General features: G+C 40.2%; 1 pseudogene across 1 annotated transcript; it reads left to right on the plus strand.

Moving 5' to 3' along the window:
* Positions 1-8,515: 8,515 nt before the first annotated feature.
* LOC311089519 (calcium-responsive transcription factor-like) lies at positions 8,516-16,818 on the plus strand (annotated as a pseudogene). Its single transcript has 9 exons — positions 8,516-8,602; positions 8,755-8,875; positions 9,298-9,382; positions 11,875-12,064; positions 12,946-13,066; positions 13,165-13,330; positions 14,264-14,506; positions 16,562-16,673; positions 16,775-16,818. The product of its transcript is annotated as a calcium-responsive transcription factor-like (transcript).
* Positions 16,819-18,844: the final 2,026 nt, after the last annotated feature.

Raw genomic sequence — 18,844 nt, forward strand, 5'->3', positions numbered from 1 at the left:
ATAGTTAATTAACTGTAAAACATTCTAACAAAAAAAATCTTATTTTTTCTTTCCCCTGGAGAACAGGTGGCACTGAAATATGTGCTGAAGAGAGAAGACATGAAAAACGTCCGTGTTGTAAGTAGGCAATTCCTCTCTTCGTTTTATTTCTCTCAGAGTACACAGTCACATTAATAATAGGACATTTTAACAAAATGCAGTCAAAAAAGGACCATTGTCATTAGCACATGAACTTTTGAACCAAGCAGCTTTCTGTTAGTCAGCACGGTTAATTCGCGTGACTTTACCCTCACGCAAAAATTCCCATTAAAATGACTACATTTTGCCCTGAAATTTTTTGCCGGTCGACAGTAAAGGTGACCGAAACTTTAGTAACTATTTCCAGTATTTCAGTTACTTAACTCTTCAAACCTATACTTACCCAAATGCTGAACATAATTCTGTAGTAATTCATTTAAATTAAACCATGTCCCCTAATTATCTCACTTTTGTATAACTATTATCTCTCCTGTAGGGTCTATTTGGCAAATCCCTTCCACAAGAGATCGCTATGATGGTTCTTATGAACAAAGGTCCAAGTGTTCCTCAAATAATAAAGCTGCTGGACTGGTACGAGACACCAGATGAATATATACTGGTCTTAGAGCGGCCCACGCCATGTGAAGATCTGAGGCGGTTTTTCCTGCAAAATGACAGCATATTCAAGGAATCGACGGTACAAGCCGTGATGCATCAGGTTGTCACTGCTGCAAGAACATGCACTGAGAGGGGTGTCTTCCACAGCGACATCAAGCTGGAAAACCTGCTCATCAACCCAAACACCTTGCAGGTCAAATTAATAGACTTCGGTAGTAGCAGACGCTTGAAGAAGTCTTCCTATTCGAAATTCTGTGGTACGTGTTATTCCACAAATCTATGGTGAATAAATCGACAAAAAGCTATGGAAATACAAATTCATTGCAATGGACGAAATCTTGTTCTTTCTTCCAGGCACAAGAGTTTATACTCCCCCTGAGTGGGTCGACCATCAAAGGTATCATGGCAAGCCTGCAGCAGTGTATTCCTTAGGCGTACTGATGTTCAAGATGCTGTCCGGGAAGTATCCTGGCGAGAACCTCCCTCAGATGTTTGATGAGCCCTGGTACACAGAAGACATTTCCAAAGGTGAGAGCATGTGGACGCCTGGACGGGTCATACAGGAACTTTTATTACTGCTTAAAATAATATGATCAGTTACACAAAGTATAACACTTACAATAATAATTGGACATCTCTCCCCTCTTCACAGAATGCAGAGATCTGATCTCTTCATGCATGGAAAGGGATCCAGCCAAGAGGATTAATATGGAAAAGATCCTCCTCCACGACTGGTTCCAGGTATCGATCCTCACCTAAAAATGTTTGGAAATAAGATACCGTCATGAGAGGAAGAACGAGAAACAAAAGAAACCCAGAGAGTAGGTAAAGAAAAAAACGCATGTGCCTAAAAGAAAAAAGGTAAGGAAAGCAGTGGTGTAGTCTACGTGATACGCAGGTATACGCCGTATACCCACTAGAAAAGGCCAAGGATTTCCGTATACCCACTTAAATCGTGAGGATGCGTAACAACTTCGTTTTGTGTCAGAACTTTCACTTTCATTCATAAATTCACCCCGTCTGTGTTTGCGAAGCGACACCGAATCGCGGAATCCAGTCACAAATGGAGCTTGCTAAGCAGAACGTCACCGAATTTGGCTATTTTTGAATGAATAAATCAAAAGTAGGGCTGTACAATGAATCAAATCTCGATATGGACTAGTGTCTGTGAATATTAAAGTTAAAAGAGACTGCAATTGTTCTACGCGTCTCTGGGAATGAATGAGCGCTCAATGTGTGCTCCACTACACACACACACACACACACACACACACACACGTGATCACGCTCGTGGTGTTTTCAGCGTTTCACTGTATTGAGACATGAGCTACTACATGTGCACTTCATCGCAGAGCTGCTATGAGAGTCACTTCACGAGAATTTCATAGAAACTGTAATGTCTTTACGACAACCTGTCAAAATAAAAGTTCGGTATAACTTGAAGAAATTATAACAGAAATATATTACTATTGCACAGTAGAGTATACTTCAAGTAGGCCTAATAATAATAATAATAATAATAATAATAATAGTTTATTAAAACACACAGAAACTCAAATGTCTACAACCCACCAAAGTGTGTATATATATATATATATATATATATATATATATATATATATATATATATATATATATATATATATATATATATATATATATATATATATATATATAATAAAAGTATATTACAGTATACTCACTACAAAAAACTAGACTACACCACTGAAGGAAAGGAAGTATATACAGTGAGGAAAATAAGTATTTGAACACCCTGCTATTTTGCAAGTTCTCCCACTTGGAAATCATGGAGGGGTCTGAAATTGTCATCGTAGGTGCATGTCCACTGTGAAAGACATAATCTAAAAAAAAAATCCAGAAATCACAATATATGATTTAACTATTTATTTGTATGATACAGCTGCAAATAAGTATTTGAACACCTGTCTATCAGCTAGAATTCTGACCCTCAAAGACCTGTTAGTCTGCCTTTAAAATGTCCACCTCCACTCCATTTATTATCCTAAATTAGATGCACCTATTTGAGGTCGTTAGCTGCATAAAGACACCTGTCCACCCCATACAATCAGTAAGAATCCAACTACTAACATGGCCAAGACCAAAGAGCTGTCCAAAGACACTAGAGACAAAATTGTACACCTCCACAAGGCTGGAAAGGGCTACGGGGAAATTGCCAAGCATCTTGGTGAAAAAAGGTCCACTGTTGGAGCAATCATTAGAAAATGGAAGAAGCTAAACATGACTGTCAATCTCCCTCGGACTGGGGCTCCATGCAAGATCTCACCTCGTGGGGTCTCAATGATCCTAAGAAAGGTGAGAAATCAGCCCAGAACTGCACGGGAGGAGCTGGTCAATGACCTGAAAAGAGCTGGGACCACCGTTTCCAAGGTTACTGTTGGTAATACACTAAGACGTCATGGTTTGAAATCATGCATGGCACGGAAGGTTCCCCTGCTTAAACCAGCACATGTCAAGGCCCGTCTTAAGTTTGCCAGTGACCATTTGGATGATCCAGAGGAGTCATGGGAGAAAGTCATGTGGTCAGATGAGACCAAAATAGAACTTTTTGGTCATAATTCCACTAAACGTGTTTGGAGGAAGAAGAATGATGAGTACCATCCCAAGAACACCATCCCTACTGTGAAGGGGGTGTTTTTCTGCACATGGGACAGGGCGACTGCACTGTATTAAGGAGAGGATGACCGGGGCCATGTATTGCAAGATTTTGGGGAACAACCTCCTTCCCTCAGTTAGAGCATTGAAGATGGGTCGAGGCTGGGTCTTCCAACATGACAATGACCCGAAGCACACAGCCAGGATAACCAAGGAGTGGCTCTGTAAGAAGCATATCAAGGTTCTGGCGTGGCCTAGCCAGTCTCCAGACCTAAACCCAATAGAGAATCTTTGGAGGGAGCTCAAACTCCGTGTTTCTCAGCGACAGCCCAGAAACCTGACTGATCTAGAGAAGATCTGTGTGGAGGAGTGGGCTAAAATCCCTCCTGCAGTGTGTGCAAACCTGGTGAAAAACTACACCTAAACGTTTGACCTCTGTAATTGCAAACAAAGGCTACTGTACCAAATATTAACATTGATTTTCTCAGGTGTTCAAATACTTATTTGCAGCTGTATCATACAAATAAATAGTTAAAAAATCCTACATTGTGATTTCTGGATTTTTTTGTTTGTTTATGTCTCTCACAGTGGACATGCACCTACGATGACAATTTCAGACCCCTCCATGATTTCTAAGTGGGAGAACTTGCAAAATAGCAGGGTGTTCAAATACTTATTTTCCTCACTGTATGTGTATATATCCATAGATGCAATCACAGGTCAAAGCACAGCTTACATGCACATGCAAATGAAGAAAAATATATTTATTTAAAAATATATATTTTTATTTATAATTAACTGTTATATAATTCAAAGCAGCTATTACATGTTACATGCTTCTTTTAAAAGTATTTATAATTATATTTTAGCAATATGTAAGGCTCAAGGAAGGAGGCGGCAGGAACCGTCAAACGTTCAACAAACTTTAATCCAAAAGTAAACAGACAACAAAACGTAAGTAAGCCCCTAACGGACAAGTGAGGTGAGTAGGATCAGTCAACAAACACGGTAAGTCATGTCATCTTCTCCTCTTATTGTTACTTGCACCTCATGTAACATGTTTAGCATATCCTTCTATGTCAGCACAGGATTTACATGTGATAAATGCAGGGAGATAGTAAAGCTGACTGTGCCATCTATGACTGAGGAGAACATCAACTCAGTGTACAGCAAAGACATTCCCAGGCAAGAGCAAAGGGGCATCAGCAGGTGAGAGCGTGTGGACGGGTCATACAGCAACTTTTATTACTGCTTAAAATAATATGATCAGTTACACAAAGTATGGACATCTCTCCCCTCTTCACAGAATGCAGAGATCTGATCTCTTCATGCATGGAAAGGGATCCAGCCAAGCGGATTAATATGGAAAAGATCCTCCTCCACGACTGGTTCCAGGTATCGATCCTCACCTAAAAATGTTTGGAAATAAGATACCGTCATGAGAGGAAGAACGAGAAACAAAAGAAACCCAGAGAGTAGGTAAAGAAAAAGCCCATGCAGCAGGGCAATTGGGTGACGGTGAGATGCTATAGTCGCGGGACAAAACACTGCTCTTCCGTTCCGATTACAACATTAAACAGGTTCTACCTACTCAGTGAAACACCCACTGAGAATCCTGTTGAATGTGCCCTACTTATTGGCGATTCTATTACACAGAACGTGAAAATAGAGACACCAGCCACCATAGTCACATGTTTGCCGGGAGCCAGAACGCCTGACATCAAAGCAAATTTAAAAGTGCTGGCTAATGCTAATCGTAAATTCGCTAAGATTACTATTCACGTCGGTACAAATGATGTTCGACTCCGCCAGTCGGAGATCACCAAAATTAATATTAAAGAGGTGTGTGAACTTGCAAGTACGATGTCAGGCACTGTAATTTGTGTAGCACCAGTATATCTAAATTACGCCATATGCTCTCATTGACAAATGCAGAACAATTAGTTCATGCGTTCATGACCTCAAGGCTAGATTATTGTAATACTCTACTGGGTGGTTGCCCTGCACGCTTAATAAACAAACTACAGCTAGTTCAAAATGCAGCAGCTCGAGTTCTTACCAGAACCAGGAAGTATGACCATATTAGCCCGGTTCTGTCAACACTGCATTGGCTCCCAATAAAACATCATCTAAATTTTAAAATATTGCTGATTACTTACAAAGCACTAAATGGTTTAGCTCCGCAGTACTTGAGCATGCTCTTAACACATTATAGTCCTTCACGTCTATTGCGATCTCAAAATTCTGGCCAGTTGATAATACCTAGAATATCAAAATCGACTGTTGGCGGTAGATCCTTCTATTTAGCACCAAAACTTTGGAACAGTCTTCCTACCATTGTCCGGGAAGCAGACACACTCTGTCAGTTCAAAGCTAGACTAAAAACACATCTCTTTGACCTAGCATACATATAACACATTATAGACTTCTATAATTCAATGTTAGGCTGCATAGATCAGGTCAGCCGGAACCGGGAACACTTCCCATAAATCCTGATGTACTCGTTACATCATAAGAAGAATGGCATCTACGCTAATTTTAGTGTTTTTGTTTATCCCGAGGTTTTCCCGCAGCCTGCCGGATCCAGACCGTATCCAGATCTGATGAAGGACCTGCGCCTGGACCCATAGCGGGGTGCTGAAGTGGCAACTAGTTTCTCCTTATGGAGGATCCCTTTACCACTCTACAGATAAAGCGTTGTCGGGAAAATTCGGTTCGCATATCTACCCCGAAGTGACACAAATCTGTATCAAAATTGTTAAAGGGGTCATATAATGCCATTTTTGTACAAGCTAATATGATTCGTTAGGGTCTAAATTAAAAGTTTGTAATATACTTTAATTAAAAATTCTCATTAGTATTGTAAGAAAACACTAATTTTCCCTGGTCAAAAACAGCTCTGTTTTCAGCATGCCGTTTAAGTGCATGTGTCTTTAAATGATAATGAGCTTTGCTCACCCCGCCCCTCTGTTCTGTGCGTACACCGTTTGTAACTAACCATAACGCGTTGTTCATTATAAACGTGGGATTATGAATTATATTGAGGACGTCGTACATAGAAAACATGCCGTAATGTACCCTGAGTGTAAACAGCCGCATTCATCGTGAAGCGTGCAAACGATTTGCAAAGATTAATATAAATATTAATATAAAGGTTAATAAAACGTTACTCACTTCAGTTATTCTGGAGGTGCAGCAGGAACACGAATAGTTGGTACCGATCCTGTTTTCAGGAGCTGCTTCTTAGCAAACCAGCTTTATAGCGTTACCGACCCTCGTTTGTAAAGAAGTCTGGTGAAATGATTCGCGCAAACATGAAAGCATTGACGTTGATCGTGGGGAATATTCCCTTCGAAAACAAACTCAGCCACTGCGTCTTCAGCGGTTCGGATTTAGGAACATCAAATTGACTGCTGTGTTCGTTATTACACCCAAGAACAGAACACCATAATCGCTTGGAAGCCATTCTGCTCATAGACAGTGCTCCAGCATATCAACAATGACCGCGCCGGTCCGCACGGACTATGATTGACAGCTCGCTCACGAGCGAGGGCGGGTCTGTGTTGAAACACTGCTGTCAATCAACAATCGTGGGAGGGGTGTCGATTTTGTGACGTCACACGGTCGAACGGCTTGATTTGAGAGAGGGGAAAACATAAGGAGATTAAAGAAAAACCACTGGATGGATTTTATCATTTTATGATGGTTGTGTACAGGCACTGCCAACACACATTTCAGTACAATCAACTTGTAAAAGTGCATGTACCATTATATGACCCCTTTAAGGCCAGACAAGTAGTTTAAGGCTTGGTTTGTAGGGAATTACAAACCTGCGCACATATATTCAAACGCACATACCAATAGACTGAACTCGTAATACGCATGTGCACGCCATCAGCGTTCGCACAGGTTTTGCGTTTAAAGTCTGTGTAGAGTTTCCTGTTAAAGCGGTGTTGTGTTAGCAGCCCCTAAGTTAATAACTAACGATCGTTGCAACCGAAGTGAATCAAATTAACTTTAGCTGGAAAATAACTTTATTCAAGAACTGCTATAAAGCCAAAACAATCTCTGTTACTTTAAACTAAACTTGTATCTCTGTAAAGCCGCTTTGGAACAATCTACATTGTTAAAAGCGCTATATAAATGAAGATGACTTGACTATACACACACACACTCACTGGACACTTTATTAGGTACACCTGTTCAACTGCTTGTTAAAGGGATATTTTACAGCTGGAAAGATGAATGTGTATTTAAATTGGGTCATTTATGCAGTAGAAATGTGAAATTATTTTAGAAGTTTGTGCCTTCTAGAGAAAGAAAAGCCAGAAAATTTATTTTTGGCTCATGTGGATGAAAGACAGCAACTCCCAGAATGCACTTGCTTCGCTGCCCTACGAGGCCACTCCCAAGCCACGCCTACTGGTTACAGAGGGCAGTGTCGAAAGAAATGATACAACTAGGCTACTAGTTGACTCGAAACTGAAAAGACGCCGTTTTATCGTGAGATCCCACCCCCTATGGGCGGGTTGAAAACATGTGGATCTAGCTCTGGCCAAAAAAAGTCTCAGATGACGCAAAATTACGGTTACGATTCTTGCATCATCTGAGTTTTTTTTTTCCAGACACATAATACAGAAATCTCTCGTCTCAGGAGGACATGAGGGAGGGAAGCATGGTCTTTCGAAAATACTACCGGGTTTTTACTGATAGCTTAATGCTAACTCTTAATGCAAATATCTAACTCTAGCAACTCAATGGATTTAGGCATGTAGACATGGTCACAATCTGGTGAAGTTCAAAATGAGCATCAGAATGGAGAAGAAAGGTGATTTAAGTAACTTTAAACGCGGCATGGTTGTTGGTGCCAGACGGGCTGGTCTGAGTAATTCAGAAACTACTGATCTAGGCTACTGGTATTTTCACACAACCACCTGTAGGGTTTACAGAGAATGGTCATAAAAAGTAAGTATATCCAGTGAGCGGCATAGAGCAGTTCTATGGGTGAAAATGCCAGAGGTCAGAGGAGAATGACCAGACTGGTTCAAGCTGAAAGAAAGGCAACAGAAACTTAAATAACCACTCATCACAACCAAGGTCTGCAGAAGAGCATCTCTGAATGCATGTAATGGTGTGGGGGTATTTTCTTAGCACACTTTGGGTCCCTTAGTACCAAGTGAGTATTGTTGCTGACCATGTCCATTCCTTTATTACCACAGTGCACCCATCTTCTGATGGATACTTCCAGCAGGATAATGCACAATGTCACAAAGCTCAAATCATCTCAGATCATCAGTTCACTACACTCAAATGTCCTCTAATAAAGTGGCTGGTGAGTGTGTGTGTATGTGTATGCATATATAATAGAGTAGTTAACATCTAATAATGAAGAAATGAAATAGAACTAATAAAATAAACAGAAAATGAAAAGAACAATGAAGAAAATTGGTTGCTGTCCGGTTCTGCCATTTCTTTCTTTTCTAGGAATCTTTGTGGAGAAAAGACAGCAGTCAATCATCACATCCACAAAAGACAATGATGGCACCCATAGTTTATCTGCACTAGCGGCTCAGAATGTCACTGGTATTAAAATTCAGAAAAAAGGGTCAGTAAACCTTGTTTGCACATCATTATATCTGTCACATTCTGTATCTAATCTGAAAGATGAACTTTCCTATTGTGTTTGTTGCTTTTTATTACCATTTTTTTTATTATAAACTACATGATTTTTTTTTTAACAGCTGATTTGTTTTAAATGTTGAAAAACACTTATTTGAACACAGATTTTACAAGTCTTGCACAAATATGGAGCTGGAAAATATGTACTGTATTAGTAAAAAGCATTCATATGCATATGGAATGGGTTGACAAACAAACTACCCAATTAAACTCCTGTTCTGGCTAAATTTATCCCTTGCTTGAACAACAAGTTCAAGCAAGGGATACTGCTTCACTGCCTATTCCTGGAGTTTAAGTGTACCTTAAATTATTGACAGTTTTACTTAAGTGTTTTCTCACTTCTTTCAGTTCACCTGATGTATTTGAGCCCCCAGTGAAGCCATTACCACCAGGGGCACCAAACTGGGCTCTAAGACTGTGTAGCAGACTTCAAGTGGTAACCACAGGACACCATGGAAACACGACCACACAACGACTGAAGTGATGATACTCGGGGTTGTTTATTCACCTTAAACAGAGTAGTGAGGCACAATAGAGCTCGGGATCGTTGCGTCACGCCGCAATGCATTGTGGGAATCACGGTACGGAAGTAGATGTACTGTATAGTAGCGTATAGTAGGCAGTAGGTAACGTTGATCATTTGGTCATTAATTTAGGTTATTTTTTGGAAAATGGTTCAGTATTGCTGTATTGTGAACTGCTGTAATCGGTCTCATGATCGACAGGGCAAACGCCTCATAAATCATATTAGTTTTCCCTATATGGCTTGGGTCGCCGCTGGTCGTCAACCGGACGAAAACAGTGGATTATTGCACGTATAACAAATAACTCCTGAAGTGTAACAAACCCACATAGACAAGCTTCGTAGCTCACAGAATCTGACAAGTGTGTGTGTGTGTGTGTGTGTGTGTGTGTCACCACTGATGCTTGGTTCACGGTGCGAACGATTGTTTTCTCCGCGTTTACTTTGTAGATCTGTCACCACTGATGCTTGGTTCACGGTGCGAACGATTGTTTTCTCCGCGTTTACTTTGTAGATCTGCAGATCTTGCACTCATCCATTTGTGAACTGCAAGTGAGCCCCCAGTGACAGGTTCTACTTTTCTAAAAGTGTCTACTTTTAAACAAACAATTCAAAACGAAAGAAAACAGACAGCTCTCTGCTTATGCAAGTTAATCCGTATGCAATTTGCATTTCTCTCTGGCGCGTTCACTTAACTTACAGCGAAGATCGCCAATCAGCATCGTCAACCTCATCTTTGCAGCCGACTGTGACAAAAAAAAACCCCATTTGTTTATTAAACAATTAAAATGTGTGTGTGAATGTTGTTGCCGAGGGCACAGGAAATTGTAAATCCGGCTCTGGATCGGAGGTGTAAGCGCCTCACTCCACAGACCAGGTAGGAAAATATCAGGGAAACTGAGGCTTGGTATTAGCCTACTCCAGACTTTATTCATAGGGATCGATTCGCCTATAATCTAATTTGTTTTTTAAGTAGCGTTGTTTGGCTTCATTATTAAGTTTGTAAGTATACGGTATAGCCAACTTTTTTTGTCACGGCCCATAACTTTTTCTCTTTCTTTCTCGGTGCCGGTGGAGACCAGTCGGCTATGCTATTACTTTATTCCGAACGCTTCTGCGTTGCCTCTAAAATGGCCGCCGTTACCCACAATGCATCATTCCATAACGTCTACGCCCGAGCTCTATTAGGGACATAGCAGAAGGCCTACTCTCTCATTCCTCCGCTTCCCCGTCTGCATACACCATGCGTCTGAGCCCGAACGCTTTAACAAAAGCATTATATAGCATTTAACATATGTAAATGATGGTGCTGAATTACCCCACATAACAGGACAGCACTCATAGGAAACATAAATGGAAATTAAATAAAACATTTGAGAAGGTTAACATACAAACATGTTATAAATTCAATTAAATGCACATATGAATGTACTTTAAACTGATTGTTGAACTACTGTGTGTATAATAAAGTTCCTTTTTTACACAAACAGTCTCATTGTATGAAAATATACCACAAGGCATTTAGTATGAAATTAGCCCTATATACTGGAGGTACACAACTATCAAGTTAAACTCACACATTACATAGTAAACAGTCAAATAAATGATCACAAATGGAAAAAACATACCTTAAACAGAGTAGTGAGGCACAATTAGGGACATAGCAGAAGGCCTACTCTCTCATTCCTGCATTGAAAGACGCACGTGAAAATGAGGCTCTAACTTTAACACGGTTAAAAGAGCAACTTACAAAGAAAATAATCGAATCACAGTGATACACATTATGACATAACCTCTTAACAGTGTTTTGACATCATAAATAAAGTGATTTCATTACAGAAAATCAGTTAATACAAGACAAATAGGAGAGGGAAAAACTACCTCCGCTTCCCCATCTGCATACACCATGCGTCTGGTCTGAGCGCGAACGCTTAAAGGAGAAGCGATATAATTTCCTTTGGTGTCCCACTAATTAAGGCCCCACATACAACAATTGATAGGAACTCTCGATCGGAACCATTGAAAATAATACATTGAAAACAAGTTTTGCTGAAGTTAACAGTTTATACTACATTTCTTATTACACATAAAAAAATTAAAAAAATAAAACTCAAATGCCTAAATTGACCGGCTACAACTGCGTGGGTGTGAGGTTTGTCCAGCAGAAAATGGATAAATTGAGTTTTTTTTTTTTTTTTTATAACTTTCACTTATAAAAAATTAAATAATAACTTAAGAAAGTAGTGTAATAGGCATGGAAATAGCCTAAATGCATTGTACTTTTTCTATTGTGCGTAGAGCCCTCTGTCAAACAGATCCATTTACAGCAACACAATCTGATGATGTCAAGCTAATGTGGCTTGGTGAATCTTTTTTCTATGTGATTGTTTCACGAGGAACAGAAGATCGGAGAATCGTACCGTGGTTACTGTAACACAGAGGCAGAGCTTGAGGCCGGTCTGCTTCTACACAAGCAGTAGACTCAAGCTGTGTTTGGCACCCGCCAATCACCCTCACCGGCTAAACCTGCCACCAGACTCATGTGGAAATCACAGTATGTGCCCCACGATGGCATTCCCTTTGTTAATGCAGGTAATATGGCCCTTTTTGCTCGTGGGATCTGTGGTACGACTTTATGTGAGATACCCTTATTTAAGTCTTAAAGCTGTTTAGTCATGTAGTCTATATGTTATTTTAATGAGGTTTGACTATAATTCAAAATTGTAATTGTAATCGATGTCTGTAAATTTGGGGACATCTGAATGCTAGTGGTATAATGGCTCACAAAATTAGCAAATGAATCTTTAGCAGATACGATTGAAAGAAAGAAACACTTTTATTCAGTAGGATGCATTAAAGAAATATAAAATGATAGTGAAGGCATTCATAAAGATTAAGCAGCAACATTGGTCAGCTAAATCAGCATTAGAATGAGTTCTTGTCATCACAGGAGTTCAATTTAAATATATTTGAACAGAAGACAGTTAATTTGATCTTTTTTTTGGGGGGGGGGGGGGGGGGGGGGGGCAGACCAAATCATTATGGAATAAAACAATTTAAGAGATAATTGCACAAGCAGTTAAGATATAAACTTGCAATTCTGAGAAAAGTCTGACTTTTATTTATTTTTTCACTGCGAGTTTATATGACACAGTTCTGAGAAAAAAAGTCAGAATTGCGAGATGTAAACTCGCAATTGCATGAAAAAAAAGTCAGAATTGTGAGATAATTACCCTAGTCACGATTACCCTTTTTTATTCTATGGCGTAAACAAGCTTCCATACTAATTTGTCCAGATTTTTGTTCAATCAAGTTGTTTCTAGAATGAAAATGCTTGCAATAGCAAGTTGCATGTCAAGGCTGGACATGCCTTGTTCTTAAGCCTTGATTGAATGCTGTTGTTGCAGATAATGTAATGGTTTTACAATATGCACACAAAGTCATTTTATCTTGATCTTTAATATGGTTTTAAGGGAGCAGAGCCATTGTGATGGAATGCCAGTTTGGTCCACGGAGGAAGGGCGTTCAACCTAAAAAAGGGTCAGAGCAAGAAATTAATCAAAACATACTCTACAAAGCAACCTGCCCTGCCAGGTACACACAACCTACAGTTGGGCCAAGCACAACAGATTTGTTCTGTTTACAGGAAGTTCATTATGAAACCCACACTGTAATATTTGACCATTTTTCAGAATATATATCAAAAAAGTACGAAAATTCCCAGAGTACAAGGTTCCTACAGACCCCAAAGTGGACAAGAAGGTAGTGCGACAAGAGCAGGAGAAAGCCTTCTTCAACCTCAAGAAGAGTTTATGGGATGTTGGAGGCATTGTAAGGTATAAACATCTAGCCATCACAGTCCATCACATGACTGCAAGGTTCACTTCATTCATTTACATTCATGACAGGTATAGACCCCTTTTCAGTTGGTAAACATGGTGACATTTTTTGTGGGCGGAGCTTAGGTGGAGGCAGAACGATCCCTCTGGCCGCTTCACTAACGTTAATGTGCAAGTTTTGTTAGCTTGTTTTTTAACAATGACTGGAGAAAATCCGATTTTATCTTAATGTGCAAGGTCACACACTGTCCAGGACCGCGATTGTTATTTGCAAAAGTTCATTTTAACGGACATTCCAGATTGGCTGACCCGGCATACACGCTCATTCAATGGATGGACGATCTGACAGGATTAACGTTAACGCTAACTTACCTCCGGTTGAGTGGCCTGACTTCTACACCTACCCGATAGAGAAACCGAGGGTAAAGAGAAACTGAGGGCATATACATATTTAGATGCCTATAACTGTACTAAATGGTCACGTACACGACTTGTGTGGTAGCCTACGATCCGCAGTTCTGCCTAGCCAGCGCCAATGCCAGACAGAAGACGACAATGTAAAGAGTGACATTACGGTGCAATTTTAATGATGTGAATATTTTCTAGAAATAAAAATTCCAGATGATTACACTTTCTTACCAGGTTCTTCAAAAAGTAGTCACAATCAATCAAAACAATGTATACAATCATAGATGATTCACCAATAATCACAATAATTTAGAAAACATTATGCGATCAAATTTCAAATTGGAGCCTGTACTCTGACGATTCTTGCACCCAACAACACAACAAGATGACATTTAATAATAATACTAATAATTTAAGCCCCTTATTATGTAGCCGAATCTGTGCTGGTTTGTATTGGCCGCCTCCAGTTTTCCGTTTGTTTTGCCTCCAGCTAACGCTGTGACGTAATTGTGACGTCGGCGCAAAAGGGGTCTATTACACCCAGCTCCCTACAGAGAAAGCCCACCTGTACCATGACGTGGACACTGCAAACCTGCCTCCACTTCCAGAGCAGATCTGCTTTGCAGAGGAAGAACAAAATGAAGAGGAAGAGGAAGAGACAGAGGAGCTGGACAGTGAAGCCATGCAGGATGTCACGTTGCAGGATGGGGCGTCCCTACCCTCTCTACTACACCCGCTCGTGGCAGAGAAGATCTGTGAGTTGGTAGCACAAGGTCATATGTCACAGGTCGGGGTGGGCACTTAAGTGACCGGCCGTCCCCCCTGACTTACACACCACCGTGAGGAGCTGCACCGCAGGACACAGCAGGCGGGACAACAAAAGGTAAGTGCAAAAGTCTCTTTATTTAATTAAAACATCTCTTTAAAACAATTACTGTAGTAGCTTCGAAGTTCGCCTCAACAGGATTGGAGTGGAGGAAGAGGTGGATACGCTCCACAGCTTTAGCGTGCTCTTCACTGGACTCAGACAGAGAATGGAGGGTACGTATAACTCACAGCTTTAGCATGCTCTTCACTGGACTCAGACACAGCGGCGGTTTCTTCATTAGGGCAATCGGGCGACGCACCACCATAGTGTGAAAGGGACTTTTTCAATCACAATCTCATTCAACCACAGAGTTACGCTAGCAGTCACTCACTGTTGTTCTGCCTCTGGATATAGTCCAATCAGCGCCAAGTCAAGTTCTGTGGAGTACCGCCTCTTTTTGGGGGATTTCACTATGGCCGAAAATCGGCGAGAGTGTTCCCATAGACTCACAGGCTGCGTTCGAAACCGCATACTTCCCTACTATTTAGTATGGGAAAAAGAGTAGGCGAGCAAAAAAGTATGTACGAATCCAAAAGAGTAGGCGAGAATAACCTGGGTGACGTACTAATTATCGCGAGATTCGGACTTAAAGAGGCTATATGCGATTTTCTGAAATTTAAACTCGCGACTGACACCTGTGGCCAAAAAACAGAACTACTCTTCCTTTCTGCTCGCTCTCGCAGCGCGCGCTCGTACGTGCACACTTCACAAGTCATGCTGCAAAGAGGTCAACATTATGTTTACAGAGGTAAGAAAAGTCAAATACATATATTGTTTGAGAAACTAAGTTTGTTTGCCGACTAGCGGTGGTGGCAGAGTGATCTGAAACGTTTAACATGAACGTTGACGTCACATCCGCAGACAGCGCGGGAAAAATCCGACCCGACCGAAAATAGGAAAAATAGGATACAGGCTTATAGGTGCACCCACTGTGAGCGGACAAGGTGTCAGTATGCTCATCAGGAGATGTTTGAGTCATAAATGGTAAAATAAAAAGGCTATTGTTACGTTTATTTTGGGGAAAAAGTTGCATATAGCCCCTTTAAGTGCGTTCGAATATGCCTACTTTCCTACTATATAGTAGGCGAAACAGTGAAGGAAGCAGTTCGTTCGAAACATCAGTATTCATAAAAGAGTAGGCGAGAAGTTCCTGGATGGCTTACTGCTTCCGGCCAGATTTTTGAGTGCTCAGCGATGGATACTCTTCTATCCCAGGAGGACGCGGGTGCTTTCAAATGTGAGTAAACACGGTTCCTTGTGTTAAAATTGCATGTGTTGAACTACTGTAGAGTAAACTGTTGAAGTGTTGGAGGTGTAAAGACATTACACAGTATAGTATAGTTGTGATTTTGCTGTAAAAACACATTTTATTATGCAACGTTATATAGCTAACTGGGGAGCTCCAGTAAGGACACGCAAGTCGCGTCTCTAAAGTGGATTTACATAAACCATATACATCTTAAAGACGATTATTTTAAATATCTATTTACATCTGACAGGAAAATCTTCAATAAGTATTGCAGAAGAGCACATCACAACATAAAATAGACATCTGAGTGATGAATGTGTGCTATTATGTAGAACAAATCTATAAAGTAACTAAACATAAGTTATCTATTTTATTTGTCCATTAGTACTGTTGATAAATTGAGGAACATTTATGCTGGATAAAAAGTTAAAACAACCTCAACATGTAAATGTAGTGTTGAGCTCATAAATCACAGAGGTAATGTGAATCTTGTCTGGATGTTACAGGGTCAGATGAACAGATGTGTGTTTATCTGGTGGAGAGTGGCTGATGAAGGCTTTGAGTGAGTATACTACAGAAATGAATAACACAATCTATTTAAATATTTTTGTATACATTTTTGTTTTGAACTTTTTTGAATGTTCCTATTAACTTATTAAAACGTTATTTCAGAGCTTTCAAAACCTCTAGTTTTAAACTTCAAACATTTTAAAATGTTTGGTCAGCTGGTGAGTGTGACCTTGGTGACTAATGCCAGAGCTGAAGGTGGCATCACACAGAGGTTGTTAGAGGACGGACAGGCCATTCCAGTCAAGATTGTGGACCCTGCAAGCATAGGTAAGTACATGGCACCACAGAAATAAAAATAAAAATCTAAATTTAACCAATTAGAATCATGAAAATAACATATAAACCTGTTGTTTGTTCTTATTGTTCAGCTTTGACTCCCTCAGCAGACGACACTTCAGCTTCAGTTAAATAGGAGAGTGGGAAATCTATGGATGTGTCAGCAGTCAGAAATACAACAACGAGAAAAGAAAACAAATGTTCATTTCTGTGACAACAGCGATTGACGATTGAGCTCTTTGACCAATGGAGGACTGATTCATTGTTTCAAGTACAGTATTATGATAACATGAGCTCATGCAATATTGATTTGTATTATTATTTGTTTCCATTTCCCATTATTGCTATTTTAATTTATTACAGTGGCGACTGGAGAAAAAAAAACAATTTCTCAAAAGTATGAATGAGATCAAAATTAAGAATTTAAAGCTAAATGTTTTCTGTTGTTTCTATTTCTGCAGGTATTCCTACCCTTTGAATAGAAGCCTAATGGATCCTTGCGGTGGACTTGTCACAAGTCCCCCTGTGGTGAAATTCAAGTTTTTAATGTTGTTTATATGTCTATGTGGTGTTTTTAATATGCTTTAAGACAAACCATGTGCAAATTCATAAGTCGACACCATTGCTGAGTATTTTCTCCTTAAAACTGCAGTGAACCAAATCGCTGGTGTTTATGATGTCACAAACTACCTTGTAACCAATCAGATCAACATGTGATTGTCAATGAGTGGATCTCTGAGCTGGTTAATTTGCATATTCATAGAACCGGTATACTAAATGAGGCAAGGGTGTAGAGTTACATTCAAGCTATTTTAAGGCATGACAATTTTTTTTTTCAAGGACAAAACAGAAGAACAGTGTCTGTTTATGAAGTTCAGATTACTGTGATAGTGTTTAATTACCTGTGAATAGTAATTGTTGTATTTTAATCATTTTCTCTGCTTGCCTGTATTTACATGAACGTGTGCCTGAAGTTAGAAGATAATTATTTCATATTTATCATACATATACAAGAATGTAAGAAATTATATTAGCATTCCTCTGATTTAATTGGCCGAATGCTTTTACAAAAATGCTGAAGAAAGAATGCAGCCTTTGCTAATATTAAACTGTTTTACCTTGTTCTGTTCGATCGGTTGCTTCCATTGATCCATTGATGACTTCCACAAATAATCAGTTTTTCTTGAATCATGAATTTTCTTCCATTCAGGTACCGCTGATTTTGTTGTCGTTGTAACAAGACAGTGATCTTCTGCCAGGAACATCAGGTCAATCTTCTGCTGTCCAGAATCAGGTGGTTTGTCTTCGTCTTGCATCTCAGCTGAGACCTGTCCACTATGGGTGACCCTAGCAGTAGTTGTGAAGTACCAGTGGCGTAGCTCTCAGCATCACTGATGCACACAAGCCCTCACAGCACATCAAGCTGCAAACCGTGTGAGGGACCCTAACCTTCCCTAACCTGCAGTAACTGCTTAAAAGCAACCGCATATCAACCAACTAGGCTACTCTAAACACCCTGACAACCACATAGCAATGCATGAAAAACCATTCAGAAGAGTCCAGCAACTGCAAAGCAACACGCTAACAACCACGCAAAAAACCTTGGCAAACGCATGTCAACACACAGGAAACCATCCAAAACATCCCAACAACCGTGTAGCAAAACGCTAAAAACCACTTTGAACAACCTATGAACAGCATATCAATGCTTTGACAATCACCAAAAACATCCTGACAACCTCACAACAATGTGCAAAACACCTCTAGAAAATAAAACTTAACGTTACTTATAAAACTCTAAACTTACTCTACAAAATTAAACTTACTCATAAAACTATAAACTTGCTCTGTAACTATATACAGTATTTACATACAGGTCCCGCTGTGTGATACTCCGGGCTCCATGTGACACAGTGATGACTCAGTGTCTGGGCTTCTTTCTTCGGGGTTCCTCAGGCAGGGGCTCTTCACTGATGTCCACGTGGATTCGAGGAGCGAAGCCTCTGGTGGTTGTGGAGAAGCTCTCAGTGATCCGGACACGTCCATCAGGATCCTTCGTCTCCTCCAGTGAAGGGCGGTTGAGTGCCTCCCACAGTCGCTGCTTGATCTTCAGTCCTAGTTTAAGGCTGTTGGGACGCTGCCGACCACTGCGTGTCTTCATC

Source organism: Abramis brama (genome assembly GCF_963993115.1).
Source record: "Abramis brama genome assembly, chromosome: 9".
NCBI classification, from domain to species: domain Eukaryota; kingdom Metazoa; phylum Chordata; class Actinopteri; order Cypriniformes; family Leuciscidae; genus Abramis; species Abramis brama.